Here is an 18,900-nt window from a genome sequence, read left to right as displayed (position 1 = left end):
GGGAGAGAGGGAGAGGGAGAAGCAGGCTCCCCCCTGAGCAGGGAGCCCAATGTGGGGCTCGATTCCAGGACCCCAAGATCATGACCTGAGCCGAAGGCAGACGCTTAACCATCTGAACCACCCAGGCGCCCCGTGTTTACCTTGATATTGACAGGACTCTTAATGGAGAATGCTTTAATATGATGTTTGAGTAAATAAAAATAACATGTTGACAAAGTCAGTGGTAATCATTATCAATATTTAAAAATATGTACTTGTATTTTTCAGAAGTCATAGCAACCACAAACAGTAAAATCTCCTTCAAACATAGTTGGTCAATATCTCTGACTGTCTGTCTATGCTGGCCACTAATTGTAAAGAGCCAGTGATACCCTTTGGGCATAATAAAGGAATCTCTATAAAAAAGGAAACTGACAGAGGTTACCCACAGTGCTACTCAGGGACACAGCAAGATAGGTACAGAGCTGCAAACAAGAGGCATCATGGTCTTAGTGGAGAAAGCATGTTCCTCAGACTCAACCAAGTTAAGCTTCAAAACAGTGAAAGCATCAGCGACTTCACAGAATTGTTGTGGGGACCAAGTACATTGCATGTGCCCAACATCTACCAACGCCTGACACAACACATGTGCCATGTTCTCATGAGTTCATTTCTTTCTTTGCTACCCATTGCTCTCTGTATGATTGTTCTTGAGTAACAGAAGGTCAGGCTTAGACAAAAATAGTAAGTGGTCCTCTAGAATGCTAATGGCATTTTAAAGTGTCTTTGCAACTGGCGCATTTAGAAGTTTACTTAGGCCAGTCACCATACTTGTTTTTGCTGAGCACCGGATAAACAGTATCTGTCTAATACAGTGCCAGGGACATAACTGATGTGCAATAAATATTTGCTCGATGAACAAATAAATGGGAACCGTGGAATTTTCTCATAGAAATAATCTTAGATGATATGACTGGATTCTTGTGCCAGATGATAAAATGTACAGAGCCAATAAGATAACTAGGAAAGAGTATTTAATCAGCACAGCTATAGAATGAGGCCCACACATTTTTATGTGGAAACACATTTAAGTTTCTTCCGTTGGAAATCCGAACAGAAGAGCCCATAGCTTCTCCCAAATGCAGTGGAACCAACGGCTTCCTCTCCCAGGCATTTCCAGTAGTCACGTGAGAAGCAGAGATCCTCCAGTGCCAAGCCATTTGTGCCAATTTGTAAAACCCAAGGGCCTGACTCCAGAAAGAAGAATAGCACCATTCTCCTATAACTGCAGTCTTTGGGGTCACAAGTGACCATGACTCCCTAAACCTAATTGGGGAATTGGCTTGTCCCCACCCCACCCTCTGCCATGGCGCTATGTACCACCTACCCTACCATCCCAGGATCTCAATGGGACGTCTGATAACCAGGAATGGAAGAAATAGAGTGTCAGCTACTTAAACTGTAAAGCATAAGCCATGGACCTGTGTGTTCCACAACATAAAAACCCAATTTTTCATCAAGTTAGAGACGATAAAGAAATGTAACAGGAATCCACTTCCTACTTGTTCCAGCTCAGGATGCTCCAGCAAGCCCCAGGATGGCACCCTAGTATGGGACTTGGATCTTAATTGGAGAATTGTGTAGAAATCAAGAGAAATACTGAACAGTAGTTCCAACTCTGACCAGGAGAAAAAGCACTGATCAACGCTGGCTTTGGGAAGAGTGACCTTTGGCAAATTCCTTAAATTTTCTCATGTTCAGCTACCTCCTCTGTAATATTTGGGTAAAAATAGTGCTTGCCTTATAAGGTTGTTATGGAGATTAAATGAACTAATCTTGGGGTGCCTGGGTGGCTCAGTCGGTTAAGTGTCTGCATTTGGCTCAGGTCATGATTTCAGTGTCCTGGGATCAAGCCCCTTGTCGGGTTCCCTGCTCAGCGGGGAGCCTGCTTCTCCCTCTCCCTCTGCATGTTGCTCCCCTGCTTGTGCTCTCTGTCTCTCAAATATATAAATAAAATCTTAAAAAAAAATAAATGAACTAATGCTCATAAAACACTTAGTACTAACATGCTCAATAAACATGAACTCATCACTTTGCGGCTATCTCTAGGGTTCCATGTCCAAATATATCCAAGTTGTGGGAAAGAGTCACGGTGCTGGGGGAGGAAAAAACACTTTAATTACCTGCAGGGACCCCTATCCACTGAATTTAATCGTTTGCAGAGATCCTTGATGCGCTAAGAAAATCTGTAAAATTGGTGCTGATGTTTGTGTGCAATGGCCAAATATTACGTCAGCTTCCATCGCCCCACAATTTTTGTCATCAACCTTAAATACCTTGCACCTAACCAAGTCAATAAACAAAAGAAATAAACCACTTTTTCGTATTAGCCCTGATTGAATTTCAAAGCATTCTGCTCTTGAGCACAGTGTCCTCCATAAAATTTTTTCTCACTCTTCTTTCCTGCTTCCTCTCTGATTGCTTCCTCGCTTACCTTTTCCTTTCCAGTAAATGTAACTGAGTCTGTCCCTATCCCTCCTTCTCTGTACTCTAACTCTCTCCCTGGGTGACCGCATCTAACACCATTGCTTTTGTGATCACTTCTCTGAGACTTGTAATTGTTTACCTCTGACTGTTGGACCTCGATTGGTTTCTCTGCTACCCACTCCCAAAGGAACCTCTACAGCTCGCCACACGTTGTAATAATCTTTCGGATTGGCTTGTCCTGATGAGCTGGGAGCTTCATGAGGCCTGGGCTCCCATCTTTCTTTTTCACAGCTGAATCCCTGAGTCTAGCTAGTGCCTTAGTCATTGCGATTGACAACCTCTAGGCTTAGAGCTTCACTGATTCCAAATCCTCTGAAAATGTTCCCCAGTGAAACTGAAATGCATTCAGCTCCCCTGCCCCCTTTTCCATTATGTTCAAACTCCGTACTTGGTCATTTTGTCTCGTTTACCTGGATTGCCCTCCCCATCCATTCTTCCCTGTTCGGCTCCTTCCCACCATCTTTAAGAAATCAGATTCTTTCTTAAGGATCAGCTTAAGCCCCACCTCCTCCACAAAGCTTTACCCAGTCTCCCTCTTGGAAGTAACCTCCTGATTCCCATAACATTTGATCTATTCCTCTTTCATGGTATTCTCAAGTTTGGCACATTTTTTATACTTCTTTATTTACCTCATTTCTCCTGTACCACCTGGTACGTGCAAAGATACTTAGCAATTGCTTGTTACATGAGTGGTTAGGTGAATGAGTTATCATTTTATAGTTATACATATATTATAGTATAATGTATACAGTGATAGTGAAATAAATAGAACAATTTTTCTATTTATACTGTTTCTCCAGGTTTGTAAGACAACCAGCGTCTTTGCTTGGCAACGCTAATGAGCGATCTGATACAAAATTGAAGGAGAATACACCTTTTTGGTAAGTAACATTTAAATTTTAAATCTGTAATCAAAAGCTAATGTTGCGTCTCCATTTTGTTTAAAGCCTATTTTATAAATTTTTAAAAATACTCTGCTGTATTTTCTTGAGGATTAGAAGAATTGGTGAGGAAAGTTTTCAAGAAAATTATTGTCTATTATAGACACTAGCATACTACCTTTCATTTTTGACACAATGCTGAAGTGATTCCCTATAGTTATGGAGGAATTGATGTTTTTGTGTAAATTTTATTGAAGTATAACATTCAGAAAAACGTGCAGGTTGTAAGTGCACAGCTTGATGAATTGTCGCTATGTGAACACACCCATAAAACAGGACACAGTTAAGAAACAGAATGTTACCAGCACCCCAGTAAATCCCCACAACCCTGTGCCCTTTTTAACATTCCCCCTGCCCCCACCTTTCCCCCATCCTCACCAACGTTAATTACCCTCATGACTTCCAACACTGTGAATTAGTTTCCCCTATTTTTAAATGTTAGGTGAATAAAAGGACTATCTTCTTAAATGACTTAAAAATAAAGACAAAATTGAAAAAGTGAGCAGGCCAAGTGATTTTTCTATTTATGTAACAGCTGTTTTTCCAGATGATTTGACAGCTAATTGGAGTCATATTGCTTTTATTCTTAAGCCTAGAAAATATCACCTGTTTTAATTGTGGGTCACTGCTGATTAAGCACTCCACTCGGGTTTTTCCTCATATTTGTGCTTAATAAATTATAGCCTGCCCAAGATCAGGAAAGGTACTCACCACGTCAAATGTTTACAGCAACTGTCTTTTATAATTAGAGCAAAAGATTTTCTTTTAGCATTGACTGATTAAATTGATAATTAACGTAGGATGAAGATTTTGCACGGTTTCTTAAAGGAACCAAGAAAACAGATAGAGGTACACTTAGATCAGCTAAAGGCTTAATGACACGTTTGTTAAAGGCGTTATTGTATTTAGCATAATAAATGAGAAATGGAATCACATTTATTTCAAGAGAGATAACTGCCTTTCCAGTTATCTATTCAAGGGAAGGCCTTACTAAGAGCCTCCTAATCTCTGTTAAATTTTAGGAATCTTCCCAAGAAATAGTAATTAAACCTTAACACTTCAACTGTTTCACTTAATGACTTAGATAGTATCTTATTGATCAAGATCCTGGAGACAAAAATATTAAGAGTTTCTACCTAGCCTACATTTCCCAAAAAACTGTCACTGCTTGATTTCTTGTATACTGTTATTAAATGTTATGACTTGTGCTACTTAATTAATTTTCATTTTAGGGCAATTGGTGCTGCTTTTAAAAATAATTTCTGTAATTCAAATCATCTTTTTATTTTACCTTTAGTGTCATTAATTATCTGCATATTTTATCTAGTCTTGTCCATTATGTATTATTTATCTGTTACCCAGAGAAACTTCTTGACCAGCTCCTAAATTTTAAGATACATTCCAGTTTAGAGAGACCTGTGGTCTTCTATATACCTCTATCACCTCAACCTGTTCTTGAACATGTACTTAATTGTCTTTAATTATGTGCATTTTGCATATATGAAAAACATTTAAAGTAATACTTCCTAACCATCTTATTTAAAACACTTCAGTGGTTTTTCTATTTATTTTAAAGAATATGTATGTTATAAAGTATTTACAGAGTTGCAAGATTAAAATTGGCATAAAAAATGCAATTCGGTAAACTCTCAACTTTTTAAAATGTTGGGAATTACAAAAATAGCTACTTGGTATATGTTCCATTCAGTTATTAATATGCATTAAGTGTGAAAAAAAAAGGAGTTCTTTCTGTCATAAAGACAGGGTCGATCCCTAACCACTCTCCCTCACCAGTACGTTTCTATTTGGAGATAGTTTTTGCCTACCCTTGAACTTCATTTAAATGTGGTCATGCAGGGGCGCCTGGGTGGCTCAGTTGGTTAAGCAACTGCCTTCGGCTCAGGTCATGATCCTGGAGTCCCAGGATCGAGTCCCACATCGGGCTCCCCGCTCAGCGGGGAGTCTGCTTCTCCCTCTGATCCTCTCCCTCTCATGCTCTCTGTCTCCCATTCTCTCTCTCAGATAAATAAATAAAATCTTTAAAACAAATAAATAAATAAATGTGGTCGTGCGGTGCGTGTGCTTTTCTGCTTCTGGCTTCTTTCATTCACTGTAATGTTTTTGAGTCTCATCCCTGTTGCTTAGTTTAAAAGTAGTTTAAGTTCACACTTTTTTTTTCTTTTACTCTTCAGTAGTATTTCATTAAATTAATATACCGCTATATTTATTTTTATCATTTTCTCATTGGGCATTCGGATTGTTTCCAAGTTTTACATGTTATGAATAAAGCTGTTACAAACATTTCTGTAAAAGTCTTTTGTGGCCATATGTATTCATTTCTCTTGGAATAATATCAAAGAGTGGATTTCTGGGTCATGGAGGAGGTGTGTATTTAACCTTAGAACAGACTGCTCTACAGTGCTTCAAAGTCTTTGTCCCATTTTACATTCCCACCAGAAATGTATGAGAGCTCCATTTGTCCCAAATCTTTACCAACATTTGATGTTATTAGTCTTCTAATTTTTAGCTTTTTTGTGATCTCACTGTGGCTTTAATCTGTATTACCTTTATGATTAGTGGTGTAGGCACATTTTTATGTGTTTGTTAGACATTTATATATCTCCTTTTCTTTTGAAGTGTCTATTTGAGTTGTTTGCCCATTAGCTGTGTTTGCCTGATTTGTGGGAGTTTTTAAATATGTTTTGGAAATAAGACTTTTGTTAGATTTTATGTACAGTGAATCTTTTCACTCAGTCTGTGGCTTGTCTATTTTCTTAACTATCTCTTTTGATAAATAGGTGCTTTTATTTTGATGAATTAGTCACTCTTTTTTCTTTTATGGTTAGTGCTTTCTGTGTCCTTTCTAAGAAATATTTGCCAACATCAAATTTGAATTCATTATAGTTTTGGTTCTACATTTGGATTTATGATGATCTTGAATTAATTTTTGTGCATGGTTTGAGGTAGGGGTTGAGATGCATTCTTTTCACATTTTTATGCAATTATTCCAGCACAATTTATTGAAAAAATAATTCCTTCCCAAATTGAGTCGCTTTGGCACTTCAGTGAAAATTAATTGATCATATCTATTTCTGAACTATTTATTTCATTGATCTGTTTCATTATCTCTATACCAATACCATACTATCTTGAATACTGTAGTCTTGAAATCAGGTAAGGTTAAGTCCTCCGATTGTGTTATCCTTTTTCAAGATTGTTTTAGCTACTTTAGATCCTTTATATTTCCATTTATATTTTAAAATGAACTAGCAAATTTGTACAAAGAAGGAAAAAAGGAAAGAAAGTAAAGGAAAGAAAGGAAGGAAGGACGAAAGAAAGAAAGAAAGGCAAAAACAAAAAGTCCTGTTGGGATTTTGATTGAGATTGCATTGAATCCCTAGTTCAATTTGAAGACAAATAACTTTTAACAATGTTGAGTCCTCTAATCCATGAACATGGTAACTCTCTACTTAGATCTTTCTCTTTTTTTTTCATATTTTATGCTTTTCACTATAGAGCTTTCACATATTTTTAAAGCTTATTCTTAAATATTTTGCTTTTTTGCTATTATAAACTACATTTAAAATTTCATCACTTGCTGTCAGTACACAGAAATACAATTGATTTTTTACATATTGACTTAGTATCCTGCAATCATTCAAATTGACTTACTACTCCTAGTAATTTTTCTACAAGCTCCTTTGGATTTTTATGTAAATTGTCATTTTGTCTATGAATAAAGAATTTTACTTCACCTTGTCCAATCTTTATTCCTTTTATGTCTTTCTCTTTGCTATTGTATTAATTTGGGCTACCTGAACAATATGACGTGGAAGTTGAGAACAGACATCTTTGCCTTGTTCCTGGTCTCAGAAGGAAAGTTTTCAATGTTTTATCATTAAGTATGGTGTTAACTTTAGGCTTTTTGTACATGCCTTTTCAGACTAAGGAAGTTTTGTCTGATCCAAGTTTAAGTGTTCTTTATAATGAATAGGTGTTGAATTTTGTCAAAAGCATTTCTTCCTGTACATATTGAAATGACAGGACTGTATGGCCTTTCTTCCTTCCCTGATGATTCGGTGGATTGAATTGATCTTTTAAGTGCTAAACCCATCTTGCATCCCTGGTGTAAATCCCCGCTTGGTTGTAATGTATGACTGTTTTATGTAATCCTGGATTTGACTAGATATTTTGTTCATAGAACTTATCCAAGTCTACATTCTGGAGGACATTGGTCTCTACTTTTCTCTTCTTGAAGTATTTTTGTCAGGTCTTATTATCGGGGTACTGCTGACCTCATTAAATGAACTAGAAGGTATCTAAGTATTCCCTCCTCCTGTCTTTTCTTGTAACTTTTCTGGATTCATTTATCCATAGAACTTTGATAGAATTCACCAGACAATCCATCTCAGCTTGGAGTTTTCTTGGTTGGGGGAGTTTGTAATTACAAATTTAATTATTTAAGAGATACAGAGCTTTTACATTGTTTTCATTTTTTATGTTAATTTTGGTAAATTGAGTTTTTCAATGTACTTATTTCATATAAGCTGTCAAACATTTTCCCACAAATGTTCATAATATTCCTTTATTATCCTTTAAATCTCTGTATCATTTGTAGTCATATTTCCTCTGTCATTCCTGATATTGGTAATTTGTGTTTTTTTAAAATATTTTTTCTTGATCAGTTTTGCTAAGGTCCATTCAATTTATTAGTCTTTTCAAAGTACCAGTTTTTGGATTTGTTAATTTTCTGTCTTTTTTAAATGTAATTAATTTTACTTTTATTTTTACTATTTTTATTTTCATTTTAATTTGATCGTCTTTTTCCAGATACTTAAGACAGTAACTTAGATTATAGCTTTAACTCATTCTTCTCTTCCTATATAAATATTATAATGATACAAATTTCCCTTGAATCATTACTTTCGCTGCATGCCACAAATTTTTATTCATGATATTTTCATTGTCATTTAGTTGCAAATATCCTCTGGTTTCCTTTATGATTTACTCTTTCACTGCAGATTATTTAGAAGGATGTTGTTTTAATTCTAAATACTTAGAGATTTTTATAGATCTCTATTCTAATTTAATCCCTCTCTCTTTAGAGATGTATTTTGTGAGATTTCTATCTTTTGAAATTGTTGAGACATTTTATTTTGTAGCTGATAACATCATAAGGTATATCTTGGTGAATGTCCTAAGTGCATTTGAAAGAAATGCATACTACGAAATTGTTGGGTGTCATGTTATATAAACATAAATTTCTTCAATTTGTTTGATCATGTGGTTGAAATCCTCTTTATCCTAACATTTTTAAAAAAAATCTATGTGTTCTATAAAATACTGACAGAGAGGTGCTAACAGTCTCTAACTATGAATATAGACTGATCAGTTTCTTTGTTGTTCTGTCAACATTTATTTCATGCATTATTGAAGCTCTATTGTTACCTATATACACATATACCTGTTGTTAAGGTTGTTGTAAGTTCCTAAAGAATCAGGGCTTTTATTTATGAAATATTCCTCTTTTACTCTAGCAACATTTTTTATCTTCCTGTCTGCTTTGTCTCATACAGATAGAGCCATATCACCTACTTTTGCCTGTTGTTTACATGATGTATCTTTTCCTAGTCTTTTACTTTCAGTCTGTCTGTATCTTGTGATGAAGGTGAATTTCTTGAGATAATATATACTTCTTTCTTGTATTTTGTCTGGTATGCCTTATAATTGGAGTGTTCAGCTCATTGCATATAATAAATTGTTGGGATTTAAATCTACAATTTTGCTATTTATTGCATTTGGTTTTTATTCTTCAGTTCCTCGTTTCTTTGGGGAGTAATCAAAAAAATTTTTAAGATTTATTTATTTATTTGAGAGAGAGAGAGAGAATAAGGGAGAGGGAGAGAGAATCTCAAGCACACTCTGCACTGAGTGCAGAGCCCGAGATGGGACTCCATCTGGCAGCCATGAAATCATGACCTGAGCTGAAACCAAGAGTCCACAATTAACCAACTGTGCCACCCAGGCGCCCCAACCAAAAAATTTTTTTCAATATCCATTTTAATTCCTTCATTCAGGCTCTTTAGTTGTACCTAATATAACTTTTTAAATGTTTACAATATGCAATCTTATCACAGTTTACTTAGTATGCTTTGAATAACATTTTAAAACATTATAAAAGTAAAATTTCACTTGAACCCTCATTTCTGTGCTGTTTTTTATCATATATTTTGATTCTACACACAGTAAGACACTGCAATGTAATATTATTATTTTTGCCTTAGGTCAGTTGTTGTTTAGAGAAACTAAGTATATTCGTTTGCTAGGGTTGTCATAACAAAGTACCACAAGCTGAGTGGCTTAAACAAAATCAATTTATTGTCTCACAGTTCTGGAGGGCAACAAATCCCAGATCGAGGTGTGAGCAAGGCCGTGCTCCCTGTAGGTGCTGAGGAAATGCTCTGTTGCAGATCTGTCCCTGAGCTTCTGTCAGTTCCTGGGCTTGTGGCAACAGAATTCCAATCTTCACAGGGTGTTCTTCTCGTGTCCATACACATGTCTCTGCATCCGCAGTTTTCCCTTTTTGTAAGAACATCAGTCATATTGGAATAGGGTCCAGCCTGATGATCTCATCTTAACGTGATGACATCTGCAAAGACCCTATTTCCAAATAAGGTCAAATTTACAGATACTGGGGTTTAGGATCTCAACATATGAATTTAGGGAGATTCAGTTCAACCCATAATATTAAGAGAAGAAAAAAAAAGAGTGTGTGTGTGTGTATGTGTATACATACATATGTACACATATGCATATATAATTATATGTAATAATATATAATTATTAAGTTATAATATATAATCTGTCAATATATGTATGAAATATCAGATATATATATATATATCCCCGTGTATTTATCATTTTACACATTCTTCATTCCTTTCCATAGATCAGCTTTCCATCTGGTATCATTTCCCTTTAGCCTAAAGATACTTCTGTGTTATTTTTGGCAGTGCAGGTTTGCTAGTGACAATTTTCTCAGCTTTCATTTATCTGAAAATCTTTAATCTATTTAAAAGAATTTTTTTTTTTTTTTAAACTGGACGTAGAATTCTGGGTTGAGTGACTTTTTTTCCTGTCACCTTAAAGGTGTCATTTAATTATCTTCTGGCTTCCATTGCTTCTGATCTGAAGTTGGCCATCATTCTTATTATTATTTCTTATAGCAAGATTTCTCAGGTTAGTGCTTTATATATTGTAAGCCACACAATTCTTTGTTGTGGGTGGCTTCCCTAAGCATTGTAGGATGGTTAGCAGCATCTCTGGCCTCTACGGGCTAGTTGCCATTAGCACCCCACAACCACTCCCAGTTGTGAAAATCAAGTATGTCTCCAGAAATTGCCAGATTTCTCCAGCAGACAAAATTGTCCCCAGTTAAGAACCATTGCTTTATGGGGTGCCTGGGTGGCTCAGTTGTTAAGTATCTGCCTTCGGCTCGGGTCATGAGCTCAGGGTCCTGGGATCGAGCCCCGCATCGGGCTCCTTGCTCAACGGGGAGCCTGCTTCTCCCTCTCCTCCTCGCTCTGCTTGTGTTCCCTCTCTCGCTGTGTTTCTCTCTGTCAAATAAATAAATAAATAAATAAATAAATAAATAAATAAATAAATAAATAAGAACCATTGCTTTATATGTAATGAGTCTTTTCTCTCTGACTAATGTCAGGAGTTTCTCTTTATCCTTGGTTTTCAGCTCTGATATGACTAGGTACCTCTTTTCTTATTTTTGTTTTTGTTTATATTTCCTGCATGGTTTTTGCTGAGCTTTTTGGATCTAAAAATTAGAAAGTTAGTTTATTAGTGTGTTAAATATTTTTTCCTTGTTTTCAAATATTTTCTCTTCTCTCCTCTGGACTTCAGTGAAATGTATGTTAGATTACTTGATATTTTCCTATAGGTCACTAAGGTTGTGTGCATTTCTTTTATTTTTTTTAACTTTTTTAAATTTTGAAACAATTATAGATTCAAAGGTTTCAAAGAAATTTACAGGAAGGTCTGTGGACCCTTCATCCAGCCTTGCCTGTGTTTGTAGCTTGCATAACTATATTGCAGTATCAAAGCTAGAAAATTGACACCGGTGCAATCCACAGAACTTATTCACTAGTTACATATACACTCATTTGTATGTACGTGTGTGTCTGTAGTTCTGTGAAATTTCATCACATGTATAACTTTGTGTACCTACCACTACAACCAATATACAGAACTGTACATCAATTAAAATTACAAGTAATTAAAAATACAAGGATCCTTCATTTTACCTGTTGACAGCCACACCCATCCTTCCCCATTCCTAACCCCTGGCAGCAACTAATCTGTACTTGGTCTCTATAATTTTGTTATCTAAAGAATTTCATATAAATGGAATCATATAATATGCAAACTTTGACTTTTTTTCCTACCATAATTCTTTTGAGATTCATCCAAGTTATTGTATGTGTCAAGAATCCTTTCCTTGTATCGCTGAGTGGTATTCCATGTTATGAATGTACCACAATTTATTTAACCATTTACCCTTTGAAGGACAGTTTCCAGTTTGGAAACTACTAAAGCTTCTATGAACACTTGTATACAAATTTCTCATAAAAATACACTCTTACTTCTCTGGAATAAAAGCCTAAGAGTGCAACTGATAGGTTGTCTGGTATATGCATGTTTAATGTTAAAAGAAAATGTCAAATACAGCCACTCTGGAAAACAGTGTGGAGGTTCCTCAAGAAGTTAAAAATAGAGCTACCTTAGGACCCAGCAATTGCACTACTGGGTATTTACCTCAAAGATACAGATTTAGTGGAAGGAAGGGGCACATGCACCCCAGTGTTCATAGCAGCAATGTCCACAATAGCCAAACTGTGGAAGGAGCCGAGATGCCCTTCAACAGATGAACGGATAAAGAAGATGTGGTTCATATATACAATGGAATATTACTCAGCCATCAGAAAGGATGAATACCTACCACTTACATCAACATGGATGGAACTGGAAGGTATTATGCTAAGTGAAATAAATCAATCAGAGAAAGACAATTATCATATGGTTTCACTCATATGTGGAATATAAGAAATAGTGCAGAGGATCATAAGGGAAGGGAGGGAAAACTGAATGGGAAGAAATCAGAAAGGGAGACAAACCATGAGACTCTTGACTATGGGAAACAAACTGAGGGTTGTGGAAGGGAAAGTGGGGGGTGAGGGGGCAACTAGGGTTTGGGCATTAAGGAGGGCATATGATGTGATGAGCACTGGGTGTTATATGCAACTCATGAATTATTGTACACTATATCTGAAATTAATGATGTACTATATGTTGGCTGATTGAATTTAAATTAAAAAAAAAAATGTCAAGCTATTTTCCAAATTGGCTATATTATTTTACATTCCCACTAGCAGTGTATGAATGGTACATTTTTTACATCCTTCTCAGCATTTGGCATTATCAGTATTTTATTTTAGCCATTCTGATAGGTCTGTAGTGATAGCTCATTATGATATTAATTTGCATTTCCAAAATAGCTAATGATATTGAACATCCATTCAATGTGCTTATATTCTAGGCATATTCATCTTTGGTGAAATATTTTTTTCCTGTCTTTTGTCCATTTTATTATTGGGTTGTTTTGTTTTTTAATGCTGAATTCTGAGAGTAATCAATATATTCTAGATGCAAGTCCTTTGTTGATATGTGATTTGCAAACATTTTCTGTAGTCCTAAAGGAGTCTTTCATAGAGCAAAAGTTTTTCATTTTCGTGAGGTCAAATTTATCAACTTTTCCTTTCATGGGTAATGCTTTGGGGGTCAAGTGTGAGAATTCTTCACCTAGTTTTAGGTTCCAGACTTTTTTCTATGTTGTTCTTTTTTTTTTTTTTTCCTAAAAATGTTATACTTTTATATTTTACATTTAAATCTCTGATCCATTTTGAGTTATTTTTTGTACAAAGTGTGAGCTTTAGGTTAAGACTAATTTTTAAAAATTGCCTATGGATATCTATTCATTTATTTTTAATCTTTTTTTTTTCTTCTGTGTTCTTGAGATTGGGTAATATCCTCTAATCTCTTTTCAAGTTTACCAATGCTTTATTCTTCAGTCTCCAATATTCTGCTAAGGTTATCCAGTGGATTTTCACTTCAGATATTTTACTTTTCCACTTAGAAAAGTACTTAAATATTCTATTCTCTACTGATAGTCCTCCATGTGTTTAATCATTGTGTTCCTATTTTCATTTAAGTCCTTGAGCATATTTATAATAGCTGTTTTAGGTTATTGTCTGCTTACTTCGGCATCTAAACTAATTGGGGTATGTTTTGATTGCTTGCTTTTCCTCTTGATTATGGATCACATTTTTCTGCTTTTCCACATTTCTAGTAAATTTTATTTATTTTATTTATTTTTTTAAAGATTTTATTTATTTATTTGACACAGAGAGAGAGAGAGGTCACAAGTAGGCAGAGCGGCAGGCAGAGGCAGAAGGAGAAGCAGGCTCCCCGCTGAGCAGAGACCCCGATGTGGGACTCGATCCCAGGACCCTGGGATCACGACCTAAGCCAAAGGCAGATACCTAACCAACTGAGCCACCCGGGTGCCCCTAATAATTTTTAATTATACACTGGACACTACTGGTATTTGTCATAAGGAATTATGGAATCTGGTTTATGTTATCTTCCTTCAAAGGTGATGGGTTTGTTCTGGTAGACAGTTAAATTAAGATTATTTTTAAACTGTCGGGATGATTTTATTTTTTGTTAGGGTAGCTGTATCCCCTTTTTGTCCTATGCCTTAGGGCATATACTCTACTCTAAGTCTTCATCTTTACTCTCAATTTGTAGCCTGTCTATAATTTCAATTCAGTGCTTTGAGATACTCAATGCATTCTTACCACTCAGACTCAGTTGGCTTTAACATCTCTCTATCCTGCATGATCACAGATAAAAGAGATAAACAGAGATATTAGTTCTCAGCCTCACAACAAATAGCCCACTCTATTCCATCACCTGGAGTGTCGCCCTCCGTATGTGCAACCCAATCCTTAGCCAAAGACCCCCAGAGAATCTCCATGCAGACTTTTACCTCTTGCTTCTCCTATTCCTACCCTGCAGCATACTCCTTCTGGTACCCTACCATGCAAGTTCTAGATGCCTCTGCAGTCCTGAACTCTGACCTCTGCCTACTCTGACTAATGATAACACAGTGCTCTACTTTGGCTCTACTTCCCTATATGCATTCTGGACACTGCCATAAGGCAGGTAGCCATGACAAATACTGAGTTACCTTTATATGCTTCCTGTCTCTCAAAGATCACAGTCCTCTGCTGCCTCAGAACAGCTGTTTTATATATTCTGTTCTCTTTCTTTGTTGTTTAGGGTGAAAGATCATGCCCAGTGACCGTTATCTTGTCATGGCCACGTGTAGAAGTTCTAATTCATTATAGTTTTCCACAATAGACAAAATAATTACAATGAATCTGTTTTCATTTTGGCAGAGTTAAAGGACATTTCATGGTCTTTAACTACAGCCAAATGAAGTCCCCCCCCCCCCAGTCTCTTATAGAGTGAACACATCTCTTGGTTTTCTTCACATTGTCCCAAGTAATGCCTATTACTAATAGTTCCCCATTTTCCTCTCAAAAACTCTAGTTTGGGCAACAAATTGGCTACTTTACTTATAAATATTAATAATGTTTACAGCGAGAATCCTATATAAGCTAACTTTCTTTATTATATAACCATTTTTATTATGTAGTTTACCTTCCCTGAATTTAATGTTGTTATTTCTTTCTAGGGCTTTTTTTTTTAACCAATATGTAAGTTTGCATGCCACCTTCCTGTCCACTCACTAGTGCTTTGTAATAAGTTTCAAAGGTAGTCAAAATATGTTTTGAGAAAAAAGCTTCACAACACAAACCATACTTTTATTAGAATATTTCTTACATAAGCAAAGTGTATCCTGTTTACTCACAGTTGCTTTTATTTTTTCTTTTTAGAGGCTTTTTTATTATCAAAAGATAGAAGGTTGCTCTTACTCACCATGGTTGGTTAGGTTAACTCCGTGGACCCTGTGTCTAGAGCCCTGGCTTAGTACCAGAATGACAATGGACAGAGGCACTGAAGAATTTTGGGGAGGAGGAATTAAAACTTTTTCTTCTCAAATCTCTCTTCTCAGTTCCTCTAGCAGTCATTTACATTTAGCTATGTGACCTGGCCTTCTGAAAAACACATAGGGACATGGATATGCTCAAACACCCTACAGAAAAGAAAGAAAAAAAATTATGCAGAGAAAAATGTCCTATATTTCCTTATATTTGGAAAAGAATGAATTACTTGAGTCAGGCAGAATTCGAGAGTAAATGTGGTATCTCTCTGGCCATAAATATGATTCCTCTTATTTAAGAGTATCGTGTTTTCTGAACTGCATTTCTGGCCATGTAGTCAATGCCTTTATAGCTTAGTAAACATGATGTAAGGCGGGTACTTTTGTTCATTATTTATTTTCTTTGACTATACACCTAGTTAATGCAAACTGCCAACTTGAATAGTCACCTAGTTATTTTTCAATTGCCAAGTTATATATCATATTGAAGATGGTAATAAATGCTGAACTTTCAAATCTTATGCAAATGTGTTGTATTTCCTATATCTCCTGTTCAGCAATTTATTATTTTTATGTTTTTATATTGAAAACTATTCATAACCGATTTAATGTCAGGCTGGTATCTGCAATGATATATGGAAAACGCCTTTCATTAACTGGAAGGTTTTCTTTTATGATAGTCCTTATAGAAGATTCAAACTGTCAGAGACACTTATTTTGAGAGAGTAGCAGCTCGGGTGCTGTAATACGTTCCCTCTGTTTTAAAACATCCCAAAGAAAGCTGTCAGCTGGAAGTTTCCATACCTAGTATCTACTAAATCATATCAGACCATTTTTTATTGTTATGTTAATCCCCATACATTACATCATTAGTTTTAGATGTAGTGTTCCATGATTCATTGTTTGTGCATAACACCCAGTGCTCCATGCAGAACGTGCCCTCCTCAATACCCATCACTAGGCTAACCCATCCTCCCACCCCCCTCCCCTCTAGAACCCTCAGTTTGTTTTTCAGAGTCCATCGTCTCTCATGGTTCTTCTCCCCCTCCGATTTCTCCCCCTTCATTCTTCCCCTCCTGCTACATTCCTCTTCTTCTTTTTTTCTTTCTTAACATATATTGCATTATTTGTTTCAGAGGTACAGATCTGAGATTCAACAGTCTTGCACAATTCACAGCGCTTACCAGAACACATACCCTCTCCAGTGTCTATCACCCAGTCACCCCATCCCTCCCATCCCACCCCCCACTCCAGCAACCCTCAGTTTGTTTCCTGAGATTAAGAATTCCTCATATCAGTGAGGTCATATGATACACATCTTTCTCTGTTTGACTTATTTTGCTCAGCATAATACCCTCCAGTTTCATCCACATCGTTGCAAATGGCAAGATCTCATTCCTTTTGATGGCTGCATAATATTCCATTGGATATATATACCACTTCTTCTTTATCCATTCATCTGTCGATGGACATCTTGGCTCTTTCCACAGTTTGGCTATTGTGGACATTGCTGCTATAAACATCGGGGTGCACGTACCCCTTCGGATCCCTACTTTTGTATCTTTGGGGTAAATACCCAGTAGTGCAACTGCTGGATCATATGGTAGCTCTATTTTCAACTTTTTGAGGAACCTCCATACTGTTTTCCAGAGTGGCTGCACCAGCTTGCATTCCCACCAACAGTGTAGGAGGGTTCCCTTTTCTCCGCATCCCCGCCAACATCTGTCGTTTCCTGACTTGTTAATTTTAGCCCTTCTGACTGGTGTGAAGTGGTATCTCATTGAGGTTTTGATTTGGATTTCCCTGATGCCCAGCGATATTGAGCTCTTTTTCATGTGTCTCTTGGCCATTTGGATGTCTTCTTTGGAAAAATGTCTGTTCATGTCTTCTGCCCATTTCTTGATTGGATTCTTTGTTCTTTGGGTGTTGAGTTTGATGAGTTCTTTATAGATTTTGGATACTAGCCCTTTATCTGATATGTCATTTGCAAATATCTTCTCCCATTCTGTCGGCTGTCTTTTGGTTTTGTTGACTATTTCCTTTGCTTTGCAAAAGCTTTTTATCTTGATGAAGTCCCAATAGTTCATTTTTGCCCTTGCTTCCCTTGCCTTTGGCGATGTTTCTAGGAAGAAGTTGCTGCGGCTGAGGTCGAAGAGGTTGCTGCCTGTGTTCTCCTTTAGGATTTTGATGGACTCCTGTCTCACATTGAGGTCTTTCAAACATTTTGAGTCTATTTTTGTGTGTGGTGTAAGGAAAAGGTCCAGTTTCATTCTTCTGCATGTGGCTATCCAATTTTCCCAACACCATTTGTTGAAGAGACTGTCTTTTTTCCATTGGACATTCTTTCCTGCTTTGTCAAAGATTAGTTGACCATAGAGTTGAGGGTCCATTTCTGGGCTCTCTATTCTGTTCCATTGATCTATGTGTCTGTTTTTGTGCCAGTACCATACTGTCTTGATGATGACAGCTTTGTAATAAAGCTGGAAGTCCGGAATTGTGATGCCGCCAGCTTTGCTTTTCTTTTTCAACATTCCTCTGGCTATGCGGGGTCTTTTCTGGTTCCATACAAATTTTAGGATGATTTGTTCCATTTCTTTGAAAAAAGTGGATGGTATTTTGATGGGGATTGCATTGAATGTGTAGATTGCTCTAGGTAGCATTGAGATCTTCACAATATTTGTTCTTCCAATCAATGAGCATGGAACGTTTTTCCATTTCTTTGTGTCTTCCTCAATTTCTTTCATGAGTATTTTATAGTTTTCTGAGTACAGATCCTTTGCCTCTTTGGTTAGATTTATGCCTAGGTATCTTATGGTTTTGGGTGCAATTGTAAATGGGATCGACTCCTTAATTTCTCTTTCTTCTGTCTTGTTGTTGGTGTATAGGAATGCCACTGATTTCTGTGCATTGATTTTATATCCTGCCACTTTACTGAATTCCTGTACGAGTTCTAGCAGTTTTGGGGTGGAGTCTTTGGGGTTTTCCACATAAAGTATCATATCATCGGCAAAGAGTGAGAGTTTGACTTCTTCTTTGCCAATTTGGATGCCTTTTATTTCTTTTTGTTTTCTGATTGCTGTGGCTAGGACTTCTAATACTATGTTGAATAGCAGTGGTGATAGTGGACATCCCTGCCACGTTCCTGACCTTAGGGGGAAAGCTCTCGGTTTTTCCCCATTGAGAATGATATTTGCTGTAGGTTTTTCATAGATGGCTTTTATGATATTGAGGTATGTACCCTCTATGCCTATACTCTGAAGAGTTTTGATCAAGAAAGGATGCTGTACTTTGTCA

General features: G+C 36.5%; 1 protein-coding gene across 1 annotated transcript in view; it reads left to right on the top strand.

Annotated features, from left to right (window-relative positions):
• TENM3 (teneurin transmembrane protein 3) overlaps nt 1–18,900 on the top strand; it is a 2,501,300-nt gene that overhangs the window by 1,656,225 nt on the left and 826,175 nt on the right. The window contains exon 7 of the mRNA XM_032413691.1: nt 3,327–3,407. The gene's annotated coding sequence lies outside the window, so the exon portion shown is untranslated. The remainder of the gene's footprint in view (nt 1–3,326; nt 3,408–18,900) is intronic.

This window comes from Phoca vitulina, unplaced genomic scaffold (assembly GCF_004348235.1).
Source record: "Phoca vitulina isolate PV1807 unplaced genomic scaffold, GSC_HSeal_1.0 scaffold15, whole genome shotgun sequence".
Taxonomy (NCBI): Eukaryota; Metazoa; Chordata; class Mammalia; order Carnivora; family Phocidae; genus Phoca; species Phoca vitulina.
Note: the sequence above shows the minus strand (reverse complement) of the source record. Positions and strands in the feature narration are given on the sequence as shown.